This window comes from Cherax quadricarinatus, chromosome 17, assembly GCF_038502225.1.
Source record: "Cherax quadricarinatus isolate ZL_2023a chromosome 17, ASM3850222v1, whole genome shotgun sequence".
Taxonomy (NCBI): domain Eukaryota; kingdom Metazoa; phylum Arthropoda; class Malacostraca; order Decapoda; family Parastacidae; genus Cherax; species Cherax quadricarinatus.
The window spans coordinates 22,414,500-22,442,159 of NC_091308.1; the positions used below are offsets into that span (position 1 = coordinate 22,414,500).

Genomic DNA, 27,660 nt, shown 5'->3' on the forward strand with positions numbered 1-27,660 from the left:
TGTATATTTTCATATGGTTTTTATGGTTGTATACTTGTTTTTCTGGTCTCATATGATAGAATGGAAGATATATTGCAGAAATAGATATGATTTTGATTGGTTTCATGACAAAAAGTACCTTGAAATTGAGCTCAAAGTAGCAGAAATGTTCAGTTCTTTGGTGATGCTCGAGTAAACAAATGACGTCACTGTCCAATACCTGTCCTACTGGCCATTCCAATACCCAGTCATGAATGGGTTGACATTATTTATACAATTATTACAATAATGCAGTAGTCTGCGTAACAGTAAATCTTCTATTTTTTGTGTTAATAAAATTCCAAATGGTAAGCAAGAGTATTATTATAAGAATATGTATGTACGTACTACTAATAATAATATGTAATAATAATTATATACGTAATATAATATAAATTATTATTTAAGAATACGTACGTACTAATAAATAATAATAGTATATTAATATAATACGTATAATAACAATACATGTATAATAATAATGTAGTTTAATAATAATTATAATAGACACCTTTGAAAGGCTGTCACTAGATGGCAGTGAATACCACAGCAATGTGGGAGCAGTTATGGCTGCCTCCACCTGTCACATAATTTATTTATTAATTTGAACATGATACATTGAAGTACAAAGAAATACAGTGGTTAAGTGTAACATGCCAAAGCACCCTTGTATGCAGAGCATTATGGGCAGGCATTTTATTCATTCTAGAGTATATATTAGGTTTATATGTTATTTATGTTGTTTATTATGTCATATTAGATGAATTTTAATACATAAATAAATATTTTAATACATAAATAAATATTTTGTCATGCCTGGAATTCCACTGGAATGGATTAATTCCATTTCAATTTAAATGAGGAAGATTGACTCGACAAACGGGCAAATTGAGATGCAAGCAAGGTCACGGATTGGATTAAACTCATAAGTAGAGGTTAAGATAAGAGATAAGATAAGATTTCGTTCGGATTTTTAACCCCGGAGGGTTAGCCACCCAGGATAACCCAAGAAAGTCAGTGCGTCATCGAGGACTGTCTAACTTATTTCCATTGGGGCCCTTAATCTTGTCCCCCAGGATGCGACCCACACCAGTCGACTAACACCCAGGTACCTATTTGCTGCTAGGTGAACAGGACAACAGGTGTAAGGAAACGTGTCGAAATGTTTCCACCCGCCGGGAATCGAACCCGGGCCCTCCGTGTGTGAGGCGGGAGCTTTAGCCACTGTATTTATAGTACGAAGTCTGAATAAATGAAGAATGGGTACAACTGAAAATTGCTGTATGTTTTAGGAAAACACTGTAAAGCAAAGCACTGTGAAGCAGGGCATGGCTGTACTACGTCATCGTGTTTTGCATTATTAAAAGTACGTAGCTGTTTTATTGTCTGTCCCACTTTCCTAATGAGTGGGTCTGCATGATTAGCAAGATCCCCTACCCTCCTATTTTTCCCCAGCCCTTAGTGTTCTGATGCATTACCCTCTGTGAATAAAAGATCCTGTAGCATCTCTTTTTATTGTTCCACCGCCAGAACATTCTCCTCCCTTTTGTTATTCCAATAAACACTTTTTGATTCTCATGAAGTTGGTACTTTATTTCTTTCCACAATCTCTCTTGCCTGTTTTCCTGCTCTTTCATCATGTTTTTACTTCATTTGTGCTCTTACTTACAGTATATTTCTGCCTGTGTTTTCTTCAAAAAAAAAAAAAAAAAATATTTCATAAATGAGGAGGAGGATTTGGGTAGAATAGAACAACAAAAATAAGAAAATTTTGGGTAGACAAGAAGAGAGAGGTTAAGTACAAGTTTATTTTCCATAGTAGACAATATTACAACGTAAGTTTCCACATGTGATATATCTGTATAAGCCCGTGGGCATGAAATATATTTTGGGCAGACTTAAGATTAAAAATACTTTAAAATAATCTATAGAAGAAATAGATCACATAAATTCTCAAGATAATTAATTTAATTATGTTATATGGAGATAAGAAATGTACATACAATAATCATTCCGAGTAATAAATGCTTGTTAAAATAGCTGTGTCAGAATGAAGGGATTTTAATATAAAATGGTAGTTTTTAACACTGGTCATCTTCCACCAAGGTAGTGACCTGACAAAGAAGAAAACTTTCACTGTCACTCTTTCAATCTTCTAATCGAGGGATTAGTACCAAACTTGCACATGAAAATCACTCCCTATGAAAGCAAAAGACTTGGCAGGAGATGCAACATTCCTCCAATGAAAAACAGGGGTTCCACGAGTACACTGAGAGAGAACACAAGTGTCATGGGCCCAAGACTTTAAACTGCCTCCCAGCATACATAAGGGGAATTACCAATAGATACCTGGCTGTCTTCAAGAAGGCACTGGATAGGCACCTAAACTTGGTACCTGACCAGCGGGGCTGTGGTTCATACATCAGTTTGCATGCGGCCAGCAGTAACAGCCTGGTTGATCAGACCCTGATCCACCACGAGGCCTGGTCTCAGACCAAACCGTGGGGGCGTTGACCCCCAAAACCCACTCCAGGTATGGTATTTGTGCCTGGGGATCAACCACAGCCAAACCACCTTAAACCTTTAATAGCCCAGCCAAATGCTGCTGTGCAGATGATCAACTCCTGTGCTAGACAGCACACCCCACCACTTTTCAAAAGCCTGAACTTGCTGAAGATACAAGACATGCTCATAATATTGTGCCTACTACATATACAGAACATAAGTTCCAATTTAAACCTTCCACTTAAACTTCTCCTTGATAGCCACAGCAGAAGTCACAATACAAGGCATAAGGCACTCTTCGACATCCCTCATGTCAGTTTCACACTATGCAAAAATGCATTGCACATAAAGGACCCGAAGATCTGGAATTCACTACCTGAACGGGTAAAGGATCCCCTGACTAATAAATTCAGGACTTTGCTTAAAAATCATCTCATCTCGCAATACTAACCAAACCAACCAAAACAATTTCTAATCAGTTTATTTATTTAATTATTTATTTATTTTATGTCTTTGCAAACAGTACATTGAGATTTTATATTTACAATAGTGGGTTGCAATGAAAAGAGAGCCTCTATTATGCCTAGGCATTATGGGCCAATTTAACATTATTATTATATTATATGACCTCTTAGACTATTAAACATCTGCCAATCCATGAAATATTACTGCTTGAGCCATTAATTGTAATTTTTTTTTATTATTATTATCACACTGGCCGATTCCCACCAAGGCAGGGTGGCCCGAAAAAGAAAAACTTTCACCATCATTCACTCCATCACTGTCTTGCCAGAAGGGTGCTTTACACTACAGTTTTTAAACTGCAACATTAACACCCCTCCTTCAGAGTGCAGGCACTGTACTTCCCATCTCCAGGACTCAAGTCCGGCCTGCCGGTTTCCCTGAATCCCTTCATAAATGTTACTTTGCTCACACTCCAACAGCACGTCAAGTATTAAAAACCATTTGTCTCCATTCACTCCTATCAAACACGCTCACGCATGCCTGCTGGAAGTCCAAGCCCCTCGCACACAAAACCTCCTTTACCCCCTCCCTCCAACCCTTCCTAGGCCGACCCCTACCCCGCCTTCCTTCCACTACAGACTGATACACTCTTGAAGTTATTCTGTTTCGCTCCATTCTCTCTACATGTCCGAACCACCTCAACAACCCTTCCTCAGCCCTCTGGACAACAGTTTTGGTAATCCCGCACTTCCTCCTAACTTCCAAACTACGAATTCTCTGCATTATATTCACACCACACATTGCCCTCAGACATGACATCTCCACTGCCTCCAGCCTTCTCCTCGCTGCAACATTCATCACCCATGCTTCACACCCATATAAGAGCGTTGGTAAAACTATACTCTCATACATTCCCCTCTTTGCCTCCAAGGACAAAGTTCTCTGTCTCCACAGACTCCTAAGTGCACCACTCACTCTTTTTCCCTCATCAATTCTATGATTCACCTCATCTTTCATAGACCCATCCGCTGACACGTCCACTCCCAAATATCTGAATACGTTCACCTCCTCCATACTCTCTCCCTCCAATCTGATATTCAATCTTTCATCACCTAATCTTTTTGTTATCCTCATAACCTTACTCTTTCCTGTATTCACCTTTAATTTTCTTCTTTTGCACACCCTACCAAATTCATCCACCAATCTCTGCAGCTTCTCTTCAGAATCTCCCAAGAGCACAGTGTCATCAGCAAAGAGCAGCTGTGACAACTCCCACCCTGTGTGTGATTCTTTATCTTTTAACTCCACGCCTCTTGCCAAGACCCTCGCATTTACTTCTCTTACAACCCCATCTATAAATATATTAAACAAACACGGGGACATCACACATCCTTGTCTAAGGCCTACTTTTACTGGGAAAAAATTTCCCTCTTTTCTACATACTCTAACTTGAGCCTCACTATCCTCGTAAAAACTCTTCACTGCTTTCAGTAACCTACCTCCTACACCATACACTTGCAACATCTGCCACATTGCCCCCCTATCCACCCTGTCATACGCCTTTTCCAAATCCATAAATGCCACAAAGACCTCTTTAGCCTTATCTAAATACTGTTCACTTATATGTTTCACTGTAAACACCTGGTCCACACACCCCCTACCTTTCCTAAAGCCTCCTTGTTCATCTGCTATCCTATTCTCCGTCTTACTCTTAATTCTTTCAATTATAACTCTACCATACACTTTACCAGGTACATTCAACAGACTTATCCCCCTATAATTGTAATATTGTTTTTATTATGTACAACTTCAAGATTATTATTCTTATAAACCTCCACCTTGACTACCTCACATTAGTATTAAGATTACATAAAAATTTTAATATAAGGTAACCAGCTATGTTGTCTAGATTTAAGTAGTTATTATGTAGTACATACTAGGATTAGTCTGCCTGAAATGCCCCGGCATGATAGTGACTTTCTCTGTACTTAGCAAACCAAAATTGTAATTACACATTGCAACCTTTACAAAGAATTAAAATCTTTACTCTTTATTCTAGCATTTGTATGAGTCCATCATTTGTGCTTATATTTGGTCTAAAAAAAAAAAAAAAAAAAAAAAAAAAAAAACTGGCAGTGGTCGAGTATATTGTGTATACCTGGAGAGGGTTTCAGGGGTGAATGCCCCCACAGCCCGGTCTGAGACTGGGCCTCTTGGTGGATCAGGGTCTGATCAACCAAGCTGTTACTGCTGGCCACACGCAAACTGACATACGAACCACAACCCGGCTGGTCAGGTACTGACTTTCAAGACAGCCAAGGGTCTGTTGGTAATCCACCTTATGTATGCTGGGAGGCAATTGAACAGTCTTGATGCTAGAAAAAAACTATAATCTCTTGTGGAATAATTTTTTGAAAATTTTGGACAACAGTGGTAAGTTAGATATTAGTTTATAGTTATATTTACCTCATTTGGATCTCCACCTATGTGTATAGGGGTAACCCCATGCTATCTTTAGTAATATTTGGAAAGGTGTTGGTTTCTAGTGATTTGTTGAACAATATACTGTTTATTATGCCATACAAAACATAATCACTTTTATTAAGAGGAATGGTTTAGCCTCATGTTTTGTACTATTTGAGTCTGTACTTGTAGAGATGTGCAAGAGATATAGTGAAGTAAGCAAGTTGTGGTTCTGGCAGTCAAGGTCGGTGATAACATTATCTTAAAAGCATCTTAATTCTGTGAGCCAAGCTTGCAAATAATGATTTAATATTATATGTACCCAAGTACAGCATAGTGATGGGTTGGCAGACCCATGTTTTCTCATTCTTGGCATTTTAAAACAAACTTTGTTAATATCTATATATATACATGTATTAAAAATTCTGCTTTATCTTTCTCATATTTGCTCTCCATGTGTAACGTGCTTAGTGCTCTGTTAGTATGAAATCTTCGAAATACTGTATACGTACTTTCTAATCATTCTTATATGCCTCTCACCCTCTCTCCCTGTTAGTTAGTTTTTGTCTACTGTTTCTTTCAATAATTTTGGGTTATATGCAGTTCACTATTTGATCTGTGCTTGTGCTTGGCTCTAGTTATACCTCTCATTTACCTTGGTTTTGCAAGAGCTTACCTTCACCTGTATTATATTTTACTTTATAGTGTCCTTATTCATTATACAGTATTACTTAAAATTAGCTCATTTTTATCAAATTAGAATTGCTTGCAGTACACCACTGGTATACTGCAATGGTACATCAGTAGATTGTTTTAATAACTGAAACCTAGCACCAGAATATCAGCAGTTGCCTAATCACTGATACTCAGCACTGGTATATCAGTGGTTGCTTAATCACTGACACCTATTGCCTGTATCAAAGCAGTGCTTAGTCACTGGTATGCTAACAGTTGCTGGATCACTGATACCCAACACTGGTACCTTAGCAGTTATTTAATCACTGGTACCTAGTGGTTTTTAATCAATGATATTCAGCCTCTGTATGCTTACAATTGCTATTTTTTTACCCAGCACTGGTATGCCTGCAGTTCCTATGTTGATGTATATGGCCAGCAGTAACAGCCAGGTTGATCAGGCCCTGACCCACTGTGAGGCCTGGTCACAGATTGGGCCACAGGGGCATTGACCCCTGAAACCCTCTCCAGGTATACCCAGCACTGGTATGTCTGCAGTTGCTGTGTTGATACCCAGCACTGGTATGTCTGCAGCTGCTGTGTTGATATCCAGCACTGTGCCTGCAGTTGCTGTGTTGATATCAAGCACTAGTATGCCTGCAGTTGCTGTGTTGATATCAAGCACTAGTATGCCTGCAGTTGCTGTGTTGATATTAAGCACTGGTATGTCAGTTGTTGGTGAAACACAAATACAGTGGAGTTCTTTATTTTAACAAGGTTTCACTCTGTATTGGGCTTTATAAAGTCTAGTGTTGGGTGAAATAATATATAAATAAAGGGCTTAATTGCATCTTTTTTCTTACCTGCAGTTGCGTAATTACTGACACCTAGCACCAACATGCCAGTGGTTGCTCACTCATTGAGTACCATCACTCCTTGACTCCTTAATTTCTTATTTCACTTTTTTTTTTTTTTTTTTTTTAGCTCTGCCCTCATTGTTTTATCTCTTATGTCATCTGTTACAATTTGGTAATTAAAACTTGAAGTTATTTCTATTCTTTCTTGGTGTTGTTTGAGCTGTGTGATGTTCTTGTCAGAAGCTTTGAATGCTAATCCTTCCCATAGGCCTTGTTTAGTACACTACTGTACGGTATTACCTTGAATGTGACATATTCTTCCAAATTTCCATTTTTAGATACTGGTACACCACTTTTTAGCCCTATGGGACACCACCTTACACATGCTCCACACCTGTCACTATCTAAAAACTAGGTAAGAAGGTTTCAGCTTTGGTGCCTTCTCTTTCATTCTTGATGTAAGTACACTGCTGGCTGCTTCATGTAATTTTTTTTTCTCTTTTTATTTCTTCGTTAGTTGTATTCCTTGATTCTTAATGTCTTTCACTTTTAGCAAAGATTAGTCTTATTTTGCCAGCATGACAGACTCTGTAAATTTTTCCAAACTAAAGTCTTTGAAACCTGCCAAATTTTTATAAACTTCAATATATATACACATAGTGCAAGTGCATGTAATTACTGTGCTCATGTTTGTAGCATGGGAGAGAGAGAGAGGAAGAGAGTAAGCAAGCAAGCAAGCAAGCAAGCAAGCAAGCCTTGATATAATGGACTAAGGGGAGGATTGTCTAAATGTTCATTAAATTGGCACAATGTTTAAAAAAGCATTTTGATTTCAGAATTGAAATACGTAGTTTGTATAATGTGCAAATAAATATTTGTGGTCATATGTGGATCACATGTAACCACTAATCATCAAACTTTATACTTAAGAGTGCATCTCATGAAGGGGGTTAAAATACAAATTGTTAACAATTTGGGGGCCCTTCCTCATCATTAGTCAGGGCTCTAAGTGGCCGCTTAGTCTGCTTAATGGTAAATCCATCACTGGTTCCAGTAATTTTTTTTTTTACATAAACTTATAGTAAGATGTTAAAAAGTCTAGGCCCATGGAGTTCCTCCTCCTTTTCACTGGTTTTATTTTACATCTCTTGTATCACTTCTTTGTTATGGTTTGTTATGGTAATTTGTAGGTTTGGGACTAGGTCCTCAAGTACCTTCCATATACAGTTGACCTTTGAACAATGCAGATTTGAATTGCAAGTGTTAACTTGTATGAGGATTTGTTTCAATATTGGAAATGTTTTGGAGATTTGTGACAAAAATTAACAAAGAGTTAGGTATGGCATGAATGCATGAAATATATGTAGATACTAGTCTATATTATAATTGACTACCATAAAATATACACAAATCTATTATAAAAAGTTAAAATTTATCACAACTTGCACACACAAACAATTATAGGTCATTCATGTTTCATTCACAGTCGAGACAAGTGTAAACAAATGTAAAAATGCAATAATATAATAGTATAATATATAATATAATAATAATAATATATAATAATAAAACAGTAGAACCCCTGTATCCACTGATTCGGTGTCCACGGTTTCAGTTATCCACAGTTTACTATGGCCCAAAAATACCTCTTAATTTTGTGTAATAATGGTCCCAAAAGTGCAAAAGTAGAGAATCTGGCAGTTCTTCAAAGCTAAAAGAAACCATGAAGATAAGATAAGATAAGTTTTCGTTCGGATTTTTAACCCCGGAGGGTTAGCCACCCAGGATAACCCAAGAAAGTCAGTGCGTCATCGAGGACTGTCTAACTTATTTCGACTAACACCCAGGTACCTATTTGCTGCTAGGTGAACAGGACAACAGGTGTAAGGAAACGTGTCGAAATGTTTCCACCCGCCGGAAATTGAACCCGGGCCCTCCGTGTGTGAAGCGGGAGCTTTAGCCACCAGGCCACCGGGCTTCCATTAGTGAAAAAGTGATAATTCTCCACTTATTGTGCATAATTTATTAGTTATATATAGGGTTTGCTACTATCTGCAGTTTCAGTATCCATGGCAGGTCCTTGGAACGTATCCCCCATGGATATGGAGGTCCTACTGTACATGTATATTACATTATTATTACAGATTGTACATGTTCCATTTACAGTTGAGAGAAATGTAAATCATAAATTAATATGAATTACTTTTTCATATTATCTTTTCACTTTTGATGTCTAGTGTTAATAATATGTATGTATAACATCTACAGTGTTTTGTATCATGTAAAACAAAAATTTATGTAGGTACTGACAGACAGGGGATTCATCTTGTAAACAGACGACATAAATTTATGGTATCGATAAATACAGTACAGTACTGTAGGTATGTGTATTTTATCTTCATTATGATTTTCTTAATAACATTTTCTTTTCTTTAGCTTACTTCATTGTAAGAATACAGTATGTAATACATATATAAAATATGTTTTAATCAACTGTTTATGTTATCAGTAAGGCTTCTGGTCAACAGTAGATTTTTGACTGCGTTGGGGGTCAGCGCCTCTAACCCCTGCGTTGTTCAAGGGTCAACTTTGTATATATATTATGTTGCTCTCTCTCCTCTGCAAGTACATATTTTGGAATTTTAGGAGTTACCAGCAATTGAAATACTCTGTTGACTCTATATAGCTTGTAAATTATCTCTATCTGTTCCAGCTCTGATACATCTCTTGTTTGGTGTACAAGTTTATGAGAATTGTATAGTCAATAAATTTTAAGCCCCATAAAACACCTAATTGTATATTCTGAAACTTGTTTGGTTTGGTTAATTGTCTGAGGCTTGGCACTTCAATTTTTTTGGTTATATGTACTGTACTATAAAAGGCATAGCCTTGCTCGGTGTCTTTGTTTTATTACAGGAGGTGCACCTCCTGATTGGCTGCTCCCAGTTCTACCACTTTCCCAATACAATTGAAGTATTATTTTTATTTTTTGAATTTTAATGCAATTCTTTGAGAAACTTCAGGATATGTTACAGTCTATATTGGACCGACATAGGCTACAGTAGCAGTAGCAATTTTAAATCTGACTACTTAGCCACCTGTTTCTTCTGTAGTTCCAAAGAAGGCTCTGGGTTCTTTGGGTCATAGAAACCCAGAGTTGTTTAATTTTTCCACTAATCTGGAGTGGTAGTGCTAATATGCTTTTTTGCTTCTAGTTCTCGGATGGTGATACATGTACATTCACCTTTGTGTAAATATACCATACTCTGTTGCATCATTGGAAAGACAAGTCGAGCATATAACTATCTTTGGTCTAGCTCATGTTGTACAAGTCCTAACAGTTTACATGAACTAAGTTTATGTAAAACATTTTGCTTGTAATTTATTAATATTTTCCAAAAGTTATTTTGAGAAAAATACTCTTCAAGCACCAGTCCTTATCTTCAGATAACATTTCCTCAGTACAAATGATGGCAGTGTTCATTGGTCTGTGGACACACGTGATGCAGTCCACTCTTACTTTGCCACTGCAGTGGGCTGTACAAACTCATTTTTCTTGTATAGTATCTATAATTAAACTTGGTTACAGAGTGCAAAGAGAAATATTACAAACTTAGAATCATTATTTAGCAGTGTTTTTTTCTCTATATAATGTTATTGTTGAACTCAAGACTTCTCTGTTAATCATTGCACTGTGTAATGGTATTTACTCTGTCATTTATATGGAGCTGTACAGACTATAAATGGATGTTCTTGCCTTTCCCACCAGCTTATTGAAGTAATATATCTTACTAAGTAGGAGGCACTACTGCAGTGTGTGTATGTAGCAGAGCTTGTAAATACAGAAATAGGAAAATTAAGCATTTTTTAATTTTTATACTTCTATTACCACAGAATAGGTGAGGCAGGATAAAAGGCAGGTGGTGTGTTGAAGCATCTATGGAAAGAAAAGTTTCTGGAGGCAAAAAAGGGGGATGTATATGGGTGTGAGGCATGAGCTTTAAACATGGAATGAGGAGCAGGTTAGAAGAAATGAAAATGACATGCTTGAGAGCAATGTGTAGTATGAATATTATTCATAAAATTTGTAGCAAAGAAATTAGATGGTGCAGGAGTTACACAGTGTAATTCAAAGGGTGGAGGTAGGTTGTTGAGGTAGTTGTTTATGCATTTAGAGAATGGAGCAGAATAGGCTAATGAAAAAGGGTGTACAAGTCTGTGGTGGATTAAAAAGAGTGGTAGGGTGTCATCCCAGAAAGGGTGTAAAAGGTTTTATGTGGTAGGAGCTTGACACCATGTGAGAGCTGTTAGACCAGGGAAAATGGAGAAGAGGAATTTTTATGGTTCAGTGTACTGTTAGAGGGTGAGCAAGGTAATATTCATGGAGGAAGTTGGGGGAAACTGGTGTGCTGATGTTTAGTTCTTGAGGTTGAATATACAGTACCTGGATTCTTAAAGATGTACATATGTATATGCAATTTGGAGGGTAATTTGAATTATGTCTACTTGCTTTCAGCAAGACAGCTACTGAATGAATGATAGTGAAAATATTCTTTTGTTTGGGTCACTTATGTTGGTGGGAGACTGTCAGTGTGGTTAAAGTAAAAAAAAATACATGTAAGATGCATATTGAATAGCATATTTGCAGCAGAGCCTGGGGCTCCTGGTGACTTTTTGATATGCTACATTTCTAGATTATACATAGACATTAGATATATTTGACTGACTGACCATGGAGGTCACTAGGGGAAAAGTAGGAGGGTATACAGTGCTGACAAAAAACCCTGCCCCAACCTTGTTTTATACAAAAAAATAATTTCGAACTCCAAAAAGAATATGTTACGAGTTATGTAATCTTAGCTTTAATATTTTGTTATCTTTCCCTTGACTTTGAAGACTTCCTGTATGAGCCTGGGCTGGAGTCTGTTAAAGATAAAAAAAAAAAATAAGCAATATATATAGTGACTCAAATCGTTGTCAGCTTCTCCTTCAGCTTTGCCACAAATGAGGTGTCTCACTTCCTTATGTTGTCCATCTTGTGTCATGTATTTTCTATTGGATTTATGGCTAACTGACCAAGCCAGTCAAACACATTATTGAATCACTTTTTTAACTATTTTGGATGTATGGAAGGGTGCATTATCATGGAAAAAAATTGCTGTGAATGTCAGATTGCAATTTCACATGTCCCTCTAGTACCTCAATATACTGCATTGCATTCCTTCTCTCTGTATACGTACTTGAGGTCACACCTGATGCTACTACACAGGCGACAGACTCGCCCTGGCATACCTTCAGTGCATCTGAAATTGGAATCATCACTATACATCACCTTCCTCCAGTGTTATTGAAACCAATACTTATTACAAAAGCTCAACCTGTTGGCAATCATAGCCTTTGATAACAGCAGTTTTACAGCTGCACACTGTGAGAGGTGGAGGCCTTTTAGCGGCCTGTGGCATATAGTCCTCCCACACATCTTGGAACAGACTTCGGTGGGATTTCTTTACTTCAGATGATGAAATTGCAGGATTCTGGGTCACTAGTCTTTTCAGTAACCAATCTGTCTTTTTTGAGGTCTTCTTAGGTCGACCAGGGATCGATTTAGGAGCGGGAACCACAGTGACGGGCAGGTCACCTGACCTCCAGAGGACACGCTTAATAGCCGACTCAGATCATCCCGTTCATCTGCTATTTCCTTCATGGAGATGTTCTCTTTCCTCAAGGCCAATACATAAGCCTCTCCTCCTTAGAAAGGTAGCTCCCAGGCATATTCACAACAATAAATACAATGCACCTAAATAGCACAATGGGGTGAGTGAAACCAAAAATCCACTAAGTCACAAAAGCTGACAGCTCACTCCCACTGTTGCACATGTACTAAATCTGGTACATGTTGCTGCCCCACACCAGGCATGTACACAACCACTAGATGCACCAAATGTAAACAAACCTGAGCAGATGGTCTGCACTAGCAAAATATCTTGCCTCCTTTTGATCCTCAATAAATTTGGACACTGGGTGCAAGGTCACTGTAACTACTCCATTGATGGTGACCATGGGAAAAATAAATAGTAGGGGGTATAAGTACTCAAATGATGGGTAGTAAATTGACTTTGGTGACTATGTAGAAAGTAGGAGGGGTAAAGCTACCCTGCTGATGGTTATCTTCAGCACCACAATAATCTTTCACTATATATTATATAATCACAATTTTTTTTCTCTATCTTTTGCCTGTCTGTCAAAGTATTTCTGTGCTTTGGCTTTCTCACTTTTGTGTACTGGCTAAATGCAATCTTTTTTTAACCACATACACGTACTGTCATTTTGCAGTGCAAGTAGTCAGCAACAGTTTAACTTAAATGATATCCAATTCAGCATGTAGAACTCGGACATGCCTAAAGGGAATGGTTAACGATTACGTATTTTCTTGAAAATGTTAATAGATCATTTTTATATTATTTGTCCAGCATTACTGCACATGACAATTTTTTCCCACAAAATGCGAACTGATACTTAGGGAGAGTGAGGACTTATGTCCTGCTTACTATTGAACATACGGTAAATATCTTTGTAGATACATTGGGGACTGGGCTGTTCTATTAATGGATGCAAAGACACACAGCCAACATTAATGAGGAAAGACATGTGGAAAGCAAACTTTTATTGAGGCAATGTTTTGATTTAAGATTTTGTTTTCATTCTTAACCCAGAGGGTTAATTATCATTATTAACCCAGAGAGTTAATAATGCAAACATATGGTTTTTGTTGGATAGTTTTGCTTTTGGCCTTTAGTCATTTGTATATGCCTTTTTATTGGCAACAGTTGTGAATGATCTGTAAATTGTAAATTTCACAACTTCCTTCCTACCTGTTCCATTTTTATTTATATTGTTTTACTGTTTTACCTTCATTGAGTAGTACAGTCTGGTATCTGTTAAAAATATGGTGTGGTATAGTTCTTTCAGTAAATTACTAAGGGCTTCAAACCTTTTTTTTTTTTTTTTTTTTTTCTCAATATTCATGGCAAATTCTTGTCTGGCATTTGTTTCTCTGACAACCTACTCCTTCCTTTAGGGACTTCTTTACCTTTTCTGTCACTGTGTACTCCACCATAGCCTGTGGGCTGAGTGCCATTTTCCACTAACTTATTTTATCTGTAATACTTTTGTAACTAACCATTCGTCCATTAGCTACTTTTCTTATTATACTTATGATTGTAGTTAACTGCATAAGAAATCTTAGTAGTCTCTCTAGATCTTAAGTAACATTTAAGCATTAGGATTAGTTTATCCAAAATACATTGCATATTAGTGGCTTTCTTTTTTGCCCACCAATGTTTATTACATGTAAACTACATTATTTGTACCGCGTAAAGAAATAATTTTTTTATTGTATAATAATACCTGGAGAGAGTTCCGGGGGTCAACGCCCCCGCGGCCCGGTCTGAGACCACTGTTCTTCTCTAAAAACTATCGGAGTGCCTTATATACTTTCCATCTTATTACTTCTGAGCATGTTTCTGTGCTTTTTTTTAAAAAGACAGAACATTACTTTTTCTAACAACCACACAATTTAAAAAGCAACCAAAATTTTTTTTACCATTCTTAGAGTCTGCCTATGCCATCTTGCATAGGCATTTTTTTTTTCCATGCCTTCTGCTAAACCACTCTATTTAAAAAGCATCCAAAATTTTTTTCTTTACTATTCTTGGAGTCTGCCTATGCCATCTTGCAGATTTTTGCAATCTTCCTCTTGTATTCCTCACTCAAGCGAGAGACAGCTAGACGTGATTGATTTATTTTGTTAGTCATTATTACCTAAATTAGTCATTAAGAGAATCTAGTGTCGTAGGCAAATCATTGTAGGCAAGAAATGGTAATAAACTGTGAAAATTAGACCAAAAAGCTGCTACACTTACAGTGGGCCCCCGGATTACGTAGTCTTCGGATTTCATAATATTCAGAATAAGTGATGTTTTTCGTCAAAATATTGGCTCTGTGATCGTCATTGAATTTGGTAATAGTTATTTGTCCCGAACATGTCCGCATGGCCCAAGCAGCCCAACACACCATTTACAGCCACTGTGCCATTGTTTATCAGCCAGTGAGGATGATCCCACACATTCATATGATACATTTTGCATTATTCCATTCTTTTTAGTGCTTGCAACTGGTAAATAAGCTACCATGGGCCAAAAGAAAGCTCCTAGTGCCAGCCCTTTGGTAAAGAAGGCGATAAATACGAATGAATTCACGAAAGAACACACCAGCCAGGGTACTTTCCCACATACACCAGCCAGGGTACTTTCCCACACACACACCAGCCAGGGTACTTTCCCACACACACCAGCCAGAGTACTTCCCCACACACCAGACAGAGTACTTCCTCCCACACACGATTTGATTTGAGTGGGACTTGCGCATGAGTGAATAGAATTATCAAAGCATGTTGCTTGGGTAGCATTGAAAATTGGGTTGGGCAAATATTTTGTTAGTGGGATGGTTTGTGAAGGACCTGCCTAGTATTGGCCAACAGGCCTGCTGCAGTGTTCCTGCTTTCTTTTGTTCTTATGTACACCAGCTGAGGAAATTGCTTCAGAGGAGGAAAAAGAGAGAGGGAAGAAGGTGCCTCCTTCAAAGATTATGGACATTTGTGCAAAGTGGAGTGAGGTGCAAACATTTGTGGAGGAACATCATCCTAACCCTCTCCCATCATCCCATCTTCCATACACCAACAAGAGTCTTTAATAAAGGTGTGATATTATTGTTTTATACTCGATTTCTCATTCTTTTCTGTATGTAAATCTATATTTAATCTATAAAAAAATAATTTTTGTTAATATTTTTGAGTGTCTGGAATGGATTAATTGGATTTACATTATTTCTAATGGGGAAAATTAATTCGGAAATCATCAGATTCGAGTTTAGTCACTCTCTCTAGAATGGATTAATTACGAAAACCGGGGATCCGCTGTATCTTCATTGGAGTTTCCTTATTGTCATAGTTTATCTGTTTGTCCAAAATGTTTTCAAATTATTGCATTGTATTGTATATTACTAATGTGTACTGTATATAAGCACATCAAATCAAATCAAATCTATAAAGATTACAATGTGGGGTTTACATATAGGATATTGTGTGGTTTACATGTTGAGGAGTCGACAAAGCACTGGAAAAATACTGTAGTTCAGCGTGGTGGAGTTGCAGATTTTGCTCTGGGTGCACTTGCTGTGCACATGAAATGATCACCTAAAACTAGACCATTATGGCATCAGAGGACATACCCTCAGTTACCTAAAATCTTGTGATGAATGGTTTGAAAAACCGACAAGTTGAAGATTGAGACACTTATGCAGCATATGGGATTCTTTATTCAGGAAACGTTTCGCCACACAGTGGCTTCATCAGTCCAATACAAAGAGGAAGGCGTAAGGAGAGGAGTAGTATGAGGTAATCAGTCCCTCAGCCTGGAGTCGATGTGTTCAGTCCATCAATCTTGTAGAATGTACAGCATAGGGCCGTAGACGTGGCTTATGTACTGTAGTGAGGTGAGGTAAAGCAGGCGGAGTTGGGGTCATAGTGGTACCATCCACTAGTCGAAGTAGGTCTTTGTCCAAAGGTTGAACAAGTGTTGAAGAATTCTTTGTAACAAGATCCCATGATGCTGCAGTGTCTGACAGTTGTGATGAATGGTTTAGTGTACTATACTTCATTCTGCATGCACTCAATATGTGAATGACATTTCAGTGCTGGCTTAGATTGGGACAAAAACTGGACCAAACCAACATTATAACAATGAGATGGGAAGCGTATAAAAGCTATAGGTTGAATTGAGAAATCTAAGAAAGTTTTACCACATATATTTTTCCTTTCTGTTATGTGTAGGCACAGTTTGAATAGATATGAACTGGGTGTTTGCTAATGGATTACTTATCAAAAATGTTTCCTAAAAAAAAAAAATTTGTGGATGTAGATTTTATTAAGTTAAAAATTTAGAATAAATGCAGTATAATAGAAAATGAAGGCTACCTGAAGATTTCTTTCTCAAAGAAAACCAGTTAACAAGTTATGCAAAATCTTTGATAGGTTAGGAAGAATATAAAGGCACAATACCATGACTGGAACAATATGCAGATAATCTGCACATAGACTGAAACTTGTGATGACATTTTGGTCCAGCTTGGACCATTAACTAGTCACGACTAGTTAATGGTCCAAGTTGGACCAAAACGTCGTAAGTTTATCTCCTATGTGCAGGTTATTTATGTTTGGATAGGTTCAGTAAATTAAGCAAATACTGTACTATATATATTTTTAGTAAGGTAAGGTTGCTAGATTAGTTTTGATGCAAAATAATTGGCACAGTAAACTTTTTTTCTTGGTAAATATTCATGTGACTATGTGATTCAAAAATAATACAGGTTGCATATTAAGTGAAAATGTGCTGTACTGATATTCTAAATACATAAATATAACTAAGTGAAATCTCTAACCATCATTTGCCTCTTGAAGGTCATCATGAACTGTAATGAGTTTATTAGTATGAACATAAGTGCTTTGAAGTTAGAGGAATAAGATCAAAGGATCAACACAAAAAAGTACTCTGATTATGAATTCACTTGCCAAATGAAAATATCATTGCTAATTAAAAGATATTTATATATGTTCTTATAAAGGGTAGCAGTGAATATCATTAGCTTGTGAGCTTTATAAAGTTAATTGTAGTATCTTGAATTTCCTGGTACATATCGGCTAAGGCAAATAATCTGTTGCATCCTGTTTCTTGCTGTCAGTGAAAAACTTACACCACCGCTACACTAGGAAATTTCAAAGCATTATTTCAGTCATTCAGCAAAACTATACTACCATGCCATACTGTTTCAGACTTTCACTTTCCTTCCATATAAGATAAGATAAGATAAAGTTTATTTCTTTGTAAAGATTACAATGTGTAATTACAATTTTGATTTGCTAAGTACAAAGATAGCCACTATCATGCTGGGGCATTTTGGGCAGACTAATCTTGATACATGTACATAGTAACTAATTAAAACTAGACAAGATAATAAGTACATAGTAACTAGTATACTTAAAACTAGACAAGAAGTAGTGGTTAACTGTTTTACAAACTTATTTAAACTTAATACAAATGTGAGGTAGTTAGGTGGAGTATGGTTCCATAACATAATCTTGAAATTACACACAAAATCTATATTACAAGTAGTAGTTCAGGTGGTAATATTTTATGAATTGGCAGAATTTAAAGCATCACTGTTCTTTATTCTCTCCTGAGTACCACACCTGCCCTTCAATTTTCTTTCTCTTCTACTCTCTAGATTTTATGGTAATACCATGTAAGTGTTTCACATCTTTTAGGGTACAAACATCAACTTCAGTGATGCAGTCCTCTTGTTGTACAGTCAAACCCAGAATTCACATATTTTGTAATCCCAAAATTTTGATTATACATTTTTACTGAAGATGATTTAATGGAGAGCTCTGGTTATTCATATCTTTTCTTGGTGCTTATCATTATTTTGCTTGGTGCAAGACTTTTGAATTGAAAATTTACTGTAGGATTTAATTCTTATGAATGTTAATACAGTGGACCCCCGGTTAACGATATTTTTTCACTCCAGAAGTATGTTCAGGTGCCAGTACTGACCGAATTTGTTCCCATAAGAAATATTGTGAAGTAGATTAGTCCATTTCAGACCCCCAAACATACACGTACAAACGCACTTACATAAATACACTTACATAATTGGTCGCATTCGGAGGTAATCGTTATGCGGGGGTCCACTGTATTAAGAAGATTTGGGCAATATTTAAAGAGAGGGGTAAAAATGTGTAAATAATTTGTGTGTGAATTATGGGGCTTAACTGTATTCCTTGTTGTCTTGGTCTTCCTGGCTAGGGCTTTCATCACACCATCCACCTTTCCCTCTCCCTTAACTTCACATAGTACAGTATACAGATTCCCTTTTTGTTGGTCTCATATCCTAACATTTTTCTATTCATACTAATTTCACTCATAATTTCCTTCTCTTCCTAGTGTTAGTCATTTTTTCTGCTTTTTATTTAAAACTAAAAATAAAATAGGTTTTATATATAGTATATGAAGTTACTTTAGATTAATGAGAAGCTGGAAAAATTACACTAGATAGTTTTTGTAAAGCTAGTTATAGGCAAAGCATTTTGGAACAGTGTGAGGCATCAAAATAGATACAGTTAAAATTAATTGTTCAGTGATAAATATTATACATAGAGAATTACCAAAAACTTATTTTGTAGATCTAAAAGTATATATTATACTATATCAAGTAATGTAGGAATACAAAGCTTCCATTCTCTGTTGTACCTGTGTGATTTCCATATATCAAGTATAATATGTTCATTTATTTTTAACATAGAAAAAGTTCACACCCATCTCTAGTCTTTCTTGGAGCTTCTGTTTCCTATCTGTCTACACATTGAATAACTATGGACATGACACATTTCTTCATGCACTTTTCAACTACTCTCTTATGTACTTTTAACATTTTCTTCCTTTTTATAAAGGTCTTTACTGCATTTACAATATTCCTCCTACTTGTTATACACTTGACACCCTCTGTGGTTACCTTCTTTTGTTGCCTTTCTCATGAGCTCCTCCACACTCAAGACTATATATAGTTGTCTTAATATTGTTATCTAATCCACTAAAATCTCCCCCTTTATTATAACTATCTAGTTTTTCAACTTTTTTTATAGTTCATACTTTGTACTCTGATTCTTCCATTTTGTTCTCCATAGTTCTTACTCTACATTTGTTTTCTTTTTAGTATACAGTGATAGAATGGGACTTTTCCAATCTTCCAGTGACGTACCACTTTCCCAGAAATACTGGCAAAACTTCCACAGCCATTCCATTTTTCTGTCCGTTATATATGCAAAATAATTTTTGTATATTATCATTATTATTATTATTCATGGTCAGGGGACAGGGGAGGAGGTTAAACCTGTAGAAGTCATACCACATACACTCATCCACTCCTCCTTTCCTATACATATTTAAATTTCAGCATTGACGGTTTTTAGCTCTTTACTAAATGCATATTCTGTTATTCATATTCAGTTATGTTGTTTCATATTAGCAATGGTAAAATGCTTTTATCAATGCTTAAAATGCTTTTATCAGTTTCATGCGACTCAGAATACCGTTTCTATCTCTTCTAATTACTGTTTTGGTAGTTAAAGAAATTCATAATTACCCTTAATATTGCCATTTATTTTTACCACCTTATTTTTACTGCATTTTCCAAAGATCATCCTATATTTAAATTATTATTATTTTTTATACTGTATTAATCTTAAATATACTGTACTATACCTTTTACTTTTATAAATATGCAGTTCACTTTCCCACTTATTTTGTAATCAGGACCTGTTACCAAGTGATCTGTCCATTTCATCTTGCAAAATCTTTCCCTTCTACTCCTTTTTACAATTATTCACTCTCAGGCTTAGAGATCACTACCTATTCTTTTGTGCTTATTGACCAACTCGTTCATTCTTCTCAGTTTTTCAATTCTTACATCTTTGGAAAGGCACCATTGTCCTCTTAGCAGTCTGCCATATTCAGCACTGTAGTAAGAGCAAATAATCCTATTAAATTTCACATGCAGTGTTATATATTTGTACTTAGATATGCTTTGCTTTACATTCTCATAAGCAGTTACTCTTACCTGGTATTCCTTCTTTCACCATGTATATTTATTTGATATATCCTTATGTTTAAAAAATGTATATTTATGATATCTTCTTTTCATTATACACTCTTTGGTTTGAGGTCATTATTATTTGCACATGAGAATTGATCATTCTCATAGCCGAGTCCACTCCTACTATCCAGACTGTTTATCCCAGTCTTACACTAACTGTTTGGTATTATTCAAGTCTCTCACCCTTTCACTACTTTTTCTCCTATCATATTTATCCTATCCTATATCTTATCCTATCATAAAACCTATGGTACTTCACACAGGCACCTTGATTTATGTTATGAGAAGGCCCTTTAATACATCATATTATTCATTAATAAGCTAATTCCTTCTGTACCTCACTTAGTTTCTTACTCTTATTTTTTTAAACTACATACTGTGCCACTTATGTGCCACAGCTCACTGACATTTAACCTCCCATCTCTGAACACTTGCACCACTTTCGTTCCTCACTTATCCCTCTCACATTCCACACAGCCATACGTGCCTGCCTTTGCTTTCTGGGACCCGGGCAGGCGCGGGCTCCAGATCCGAGGCTGTTTTGGCCTTTAGTGGGGAGAAGATAGAGAAGATGGGTCCCCAGCCCAATCTCCTTCCCTTTTATCACAGGGGATACGGGGCTGTTTGCCCCACTGAGTGGTGGGCGATGGGGTCGCCACATCCCTACGCCCTCGCCACATCCCTACACCAAGGTGAAGACTATATATATTGCTAAAACAATAATTAAAAATAAATCTGCACAGTAATGACATTAAGTTAGCACACGAGTTAGGACAAAAAAAAGGCATTTACCACTATATCACATTGATACACTACAATTACCTATTTATGAAAATCTGCCTTACTGCCCAGAACCCTATTTGCTATATTACATTAATCTGCATCAGAATTAAAAAAAAAATCCTGTATTACCAACATACCAGATCTCTGTAAACACTCCATGTTCAACACTTTCCCAGTAATTATTAGGTTGGCAAGTGTGGTATCTCTTCTAAGCATCCCTATCCTCACAGTGCTTATACTCTTTAATGCTGATATTTCTTCTTCATCTGTCCCTTGTTCATGTACATTGTTCATCAGTCTGTAATCACCCATTCTGTCTGTCTCTTAAGCCCAGACCATCTAAGTACTCCAACTGATAGTTCATTTATATACTGTCTAAGCATATGGTAAGGGAAATCACAAAACTCAGTTTGAAGTTGTAATATCATGTACTGAATATTTTGAAAATTTTGTATAAAACCAAAAGAAAAAAACTCTTAAACTACGATATTAATGTCTAGTTTTTGTAATGTGTTATATAAGAAGTGGGAGAATAAAATGTTTAATTATGATGATCTAAAATATGACACATCAGAATGATGTGTCATATACTGTGTAACGGAAGGAAGACGATATAAGGTATATTTGCATTGGCTTTTCAAGAACTAAAAAAACCATAAGGGAATTTTTTTTTTAAATTTATTTGGCTACCTATTCAGGATTTTAGGAATTTTGTAATTGGAAAATTTGCTATGATAGATTGACAGATTAATTTTTGCCTATTTATTTTCATATTTGCAGCTGCATAACTTCATCTTGTCAAAATAATTAATGTATGTTTTTGCAGTAGTGACTTGTATGGTACATAAATAGGTATTTGACAGTCATTGTTGTTGAGTAAAAATGATAGTATTTTAGTTGCTTCAGGAAATATCAACATTTGTCAGTATTACATTGGTAGATTACACTCTGCTTGTGTAAATATTGATTTGACTTTATATTTTCAACTAAGAAGTATACATTAATTGATTTGTAATTAAATATTGAAGTGTCTTTGCATGTATTACTTCTGTGTGGTTGATAATACCACAATTTTTCAACAAACTTGTTCAGTAAGTGCTGTTTGAAAGATTCTGAAATTGTACTGATAACATTCAATAATTATAGCACTGTATTATTAATGTATAAAAAATATTTTCTGCGTGTACCTAGACATTATATTAGTATGTTAATACTCAATAATTTTCCATTTCAATATTTCAGGGATACAAGACTGAAGCTGATGGAGCCCCGACCTGCAGCCCACATGGAGCGCCTGGCATCATAACTGTCCTAGCCTAGGAAGCCTCCCTCCTGGTTCCACAGATCAGATTTCCATCATTACAGGGTCAAGATGATAAATTTTACAGGAGGAAAATTTTTTCTGTTGACCAAGTTTAAGCTAAAATCATTAAAGAGCAGAGACTGTTTCTTAATGTTGTACATTCATTCATAGTTAAAATTTCATTAACAGCTGCAGGTGTACTCTTTAAATACAAACCAGACAAATTTAGAAAATTCTTAATTTACAATTGCATATATATATACATATATATATATATATCAGTGCAACAATTGCCCCTGTTCTATTATATATGTTGGTATGGAACCTTCAGTGTTGTGGTAATTGGAGATAGAAGCCTATTTATTGGCTGAACTTAGGATTTGCTGCATGCATTGAAAAATTGATGACAGTACCAATTTTTCTCTGCTTCATTTTTAAGTTTTAAGGGGGAAAAGGTTTGCTATGAACCTCTTACTTTTCAAAAACAAAGTTGAAATAAGGTTGAAGATGTTTCCAGTCTCAACTTATCAACAATGCTCTTTCAGAACAAACCCAGTTTAAATAGAAATAGAAGATTTAATAAGCTTATCATGCCACATGCTTGCTGTCACCTTGAAGCAATTTGTATGTATAACAACAGAAGAGGTCCAGGTTTTTGTCTCCACTGAATCCTTGGGCATCAACAGTGTTCCCCTTGATAAGAAGCAATCTCAGGCAAGTCAAGGTGAATTTAGATTATTTATTCATTGTTCCTTGATTGTACCAAAGAATTCTAGTTCATCTAGGAACCCATACCAAAGGTCAGCAGCAGCAGCTCATTTGAAAGGGTAACAGCAAGCATGGGTATGCAGTAGGATAGAAGAAAATATTTTTTGAGTGTATGATATGCCAGATACAAGATGTGCTTCTGTAGTAGGTCCTGGCAAGCATTTGGGAGTGCAGATGATAATGGAGCTTTTCACTTTTTAACATGAAAACAAGGTGCTGATATATATACAGCTGCACCTTGATTTTTTATGTTTACCAGTGTTTGAAATGTATAGTTTTAATTTGCATATCCTAAAAAATCTTTGGTGTGTCAGTTGAAATGAAGCTATGTTTATTGATAGCAATAAACCTTTAATTAATGAAATGACATAAACAAACAGATGTGTGCCACACAAGGATATCCTCCAATATAATTGGTAGGTTGCAACCTTGTTTCTGCACTAGAGCAAGTCTCTTGTTAAGTAAGTGTGGCATACATCCGTCTTGTTCTTTGTAAATATTAACACTATTCTGCTAGTGTTAGAAAATATTGATTGTCCATATTTTTTGCCTCTATTCCGTTCCACTATTTCAGTCTTAGTTGTTGATGTTGACCATAATATGTATGAGGTACATATTAGCCAGTGGAGGCTGACTGTTTGACTAGGACTTGCCCTGCTACTCTCAGGTTACAATTGGTTAAGTATTTTATATTTTAATATTCAAAAATATCTACATGTTCATTATAGATTTTTTTTCCCCCACGTGAAACTAGGCAGCCCATAATAATACGCCCAGCATTCAATTAAAGTAAATTTTTCACTGCAGCTTGTGAATATTCTTGCTGGTAAGGTAGGGCAAGTCCATAATATTGTCTCAGTTGCTGAATGTGGTATATAATATACATATCTGTTTTGTCATATTGTAGTATGTATTCATCAGTGTTTGTTAGGAGGCATACACGTTTCTCATTAACTTTATCTTAATTGAGTTTTTGATATCCTGCTATGGGATTTTGAATTTTAAGAATAATTAGGATGAGTGTTAAGCTTTAAGTGATGAACCTGTGTGCCCCTGCATGTAGGCTGGGGAACAGCAAACAAAAAGCTCTTGCTTTTGAATGCCCCTTGTTCCGCCTGCTGAATAAACCCCAGTGGTTATCATCAAGCTTAGTGGGTCATTTTCAAGTCTAGTCTGAGGAGATGCAGAATAGTTGTTGGTATCACCACTGCAGAAACAAGTAGCCTGTCCAGGAGTCTGTCTAAATTGTAATACATTTCTAGATTTGGATGTTGCTGAAGTTAATGGAAAAAATTGCTGTATTGTTGATGGAAAATAATTAAGTAGGGCTTCAAATTTCCTGGGCAGGCACTTCTTTTTGGTAGAAGACAGGAGGTCTCTGCTCAAGATAATGAAAGAAAGACAAGACAAAACAAAATATAATTGAGTAAGGCAGCCCTGACTCTTGTGCTCAGTATCCACTGTGATCTTACAGGTAACTTGATGTCCCTTCTGCTGCCTTGTGAGAAAATGCCCACCTTCTGCACCTATGTATATGATCCTCAGTTTAGACTTGAAACTCTCGGCTTGATACTTCTCCGTCCATTTTGAAAACTGTAGCTGTTACGAGCTCAACAGGTGATGTTCTTTTAGTACATATCAGTAGGCAAGTAGATTTCAGGTGAGAAGGTGTTGCTATGGTGTCTATAGTTGGATGAACCATTCCGTAGTGTTTACAATTAGGACCCTTTGTGCTGTAGTTAATAACCAATAATTGTCTTTTTTTATTCCTTGTTTTTACAAAAAAACACAAAAAACTAAAGTAATAGATTATGGATTCTTCTCATCTGAAACTCTGGCCAGTCGGCTTTTCTAGAGGGCCCTTGTTTACATATTCCATCTAATGGATATGTAAAAAAAAATAAAAAAAAACACCAAAAAAAACCACATGACAAAACCAGTGGACAACCATTCCTTTCCTAGGTTAAAGTTTTACCTATTCTGTAATTAAGTAAGTGCCCTTTCTAGAATTGTCCAACAATCTATGCCTTACAACAAGATAACGAAGCCATTTTCTAAGAAATATTCTGTTAGTAGTTTCAACAGATTACAGAACAATCCATTGGTTTTTGAAGGTTACTAGCTGTCGTTTCCATGTCATGTTCTGGACAATGTTTGTGTTTCAGTGAAGTTAATACTTATAAAGCATTGATAAAATTAATTTCTATTGCTGTGCTTACATTCCTTTCCCCAGTGAACAAAAGTTATGGGCTTGCTATAGCTTTTTATTTTTTGTAAGATTACATTCTATTTTTATTTTGATATGAAGGTCAGTAGCTTTGCTGCATTATGTAATTTTCCCTATATTATTGCCTACTAAGTGTGTTGTAGAGACAAGTGACCTTTAAATTGAACACTTTGCCAGTACATGTCTACCATCTCAAGAAAGGATACCTAGACTAGGTTGCTGGCACAGCCTTAGCTCGTACTCATGGGCTATAAGGTAATATTTTCTATGGCAATACTGTATAGTAAGCATGTCTTAAATTAAAATAATTTGCATTTTAATTTTGAGATTTATTTTTTCTTTCTAATTCAAGAATTTTATAGTTTTCTTCAATTAGATACCTAGCAATAATATTGGTTAGTTGGTTTGGTAGCCTGCAGCCCAGCCTAGATTGTCCTGTACCCAAACACACCAGTGGGCTTGTGTTGGCAATGTTATTCTAGCAGCAGACTAGGCTGTAGAAAAACCCCCCTGGCAGTGTAAATCAGTCTGTTATTGTTAAGGTTAAAAGTCATATAAAAAAGAATCTCATACAGCAAATCAGATTTAAATTATAGTTTTGAAAAGGAGAATGTTTGATAAAAAACCTGCCCTAGTTTGCTGTCCACGTTACCTCAGTGAGAAAGAACGCTCTATGGAAAGAGACCGGTTGCTAACTGCCCCTTGTATGGTTCTTCAAAGTTGGTATTTAGGTGGTTATCTTTCGTAAGTTATGAGTCTCGGCCTGAATTAATTTTTATTTTCCTATTTATGTACTGTACTTAGAAATAAAATGTCAATTCTGTGATGTTGCAATTAGTCTCTGGCAATCACTCAGATTATCACAAGAATATTGAGTTATTTTTTCCTGAAAAGGCAAGATATTTGTTCACTTCCTGAAGTGCTCCTAAACTGTACGAAAGAAAATTCTCAATGTTTGTCAAGTTACAAGAGGTCGGGCATTTCTCCAGATCTGAGACTATAAAACCAAAGTTAGTGTTTTGTTGGGTAATTGTTTTAAGTTTTACATTAAGTTTTATTTAAATGTAGGATATAAGTCCAGAGATATTATAGAGGAATAATTACTAACCTTTTTTTGTCACTAAGCAGGTAGTTGCAACCAAGTGGAGTACTAGTCAGGTTAACACATTTTGTTGAGTACTGTATGAGGATACCACTATGTGTACGACATTGTCATTATAACTATATCATTTCGTGTATAGGGTCCAAAGGAGGGGAATAAAAACTTATAGTGAAGAAAATGTGTTTTAATTGCCACAGGTTAGAGCAATGTAGGCAGTATGTCAGTGGCATATTATTATATTCGTGGGGAAAGCATTAAATCTGGAGTTGTCATACAGCACCTGGGTAATGGGAGATAATTGGGTTTGAGATATGAGACTGCGAGTTTAATTTGTAGGATCGAAAGCCCCCCCCCCCCCCCCTTACCAGCATCAAGGAACCTTAGTCATTGGCAGAAAAAAAATGCTGTACTGCTGTGATAATTTTAAATCTTTACTGTTAAATGTAGTCTTTTTAAAACTTTGTAGGTCAGTTTCACCAAGAATTGCAAAAATCTAAATTGTATTGCAATTTTGAAGCACTAAACTCATTAAGAGCCTAAAATATGCCTATCACTCAAAGTTTATTGAAAAAAAAAAAAAATTAAACTAGAGGTTTTTAAACACTGCTGGAGCACTTTCACAACTAATTTTTTTTAACTGTCACTATTTACTCCCTTAAGGGTATAGTTTCTCACAAATATGATGGATATAAAATTAAGCATAATACAGCATTTCTTAAGGGAAGGT

General features: G+C 36.1%; 1 long non-coding RNA gene across 1 annotated transcript in view; it reads left to right on the forward strand.

Moving 5' to 3' along the window:
• Nucleotides 1-27,111, forward strand: part of LOC128686450 (uncharacterized) — a 38,957-nt gene extending 11,846 nt beyond the window's left edge. Inside the window, exons 2-3 of the long non-coding RNA XR_008406644.2 lie at nucleotides 21,228-21,442; nucleotides 22,776-27,111. This is a non-coding gene — a long non-coding RNA (uncharacterized lncRNA). The remainder of the gene's footprint in view (nucleotides 1-21,227; nucleotides 21,443-22,775) is intronic.
• Nucleotides 27,112-27,660: the final 549 nt, after the last annotated feature.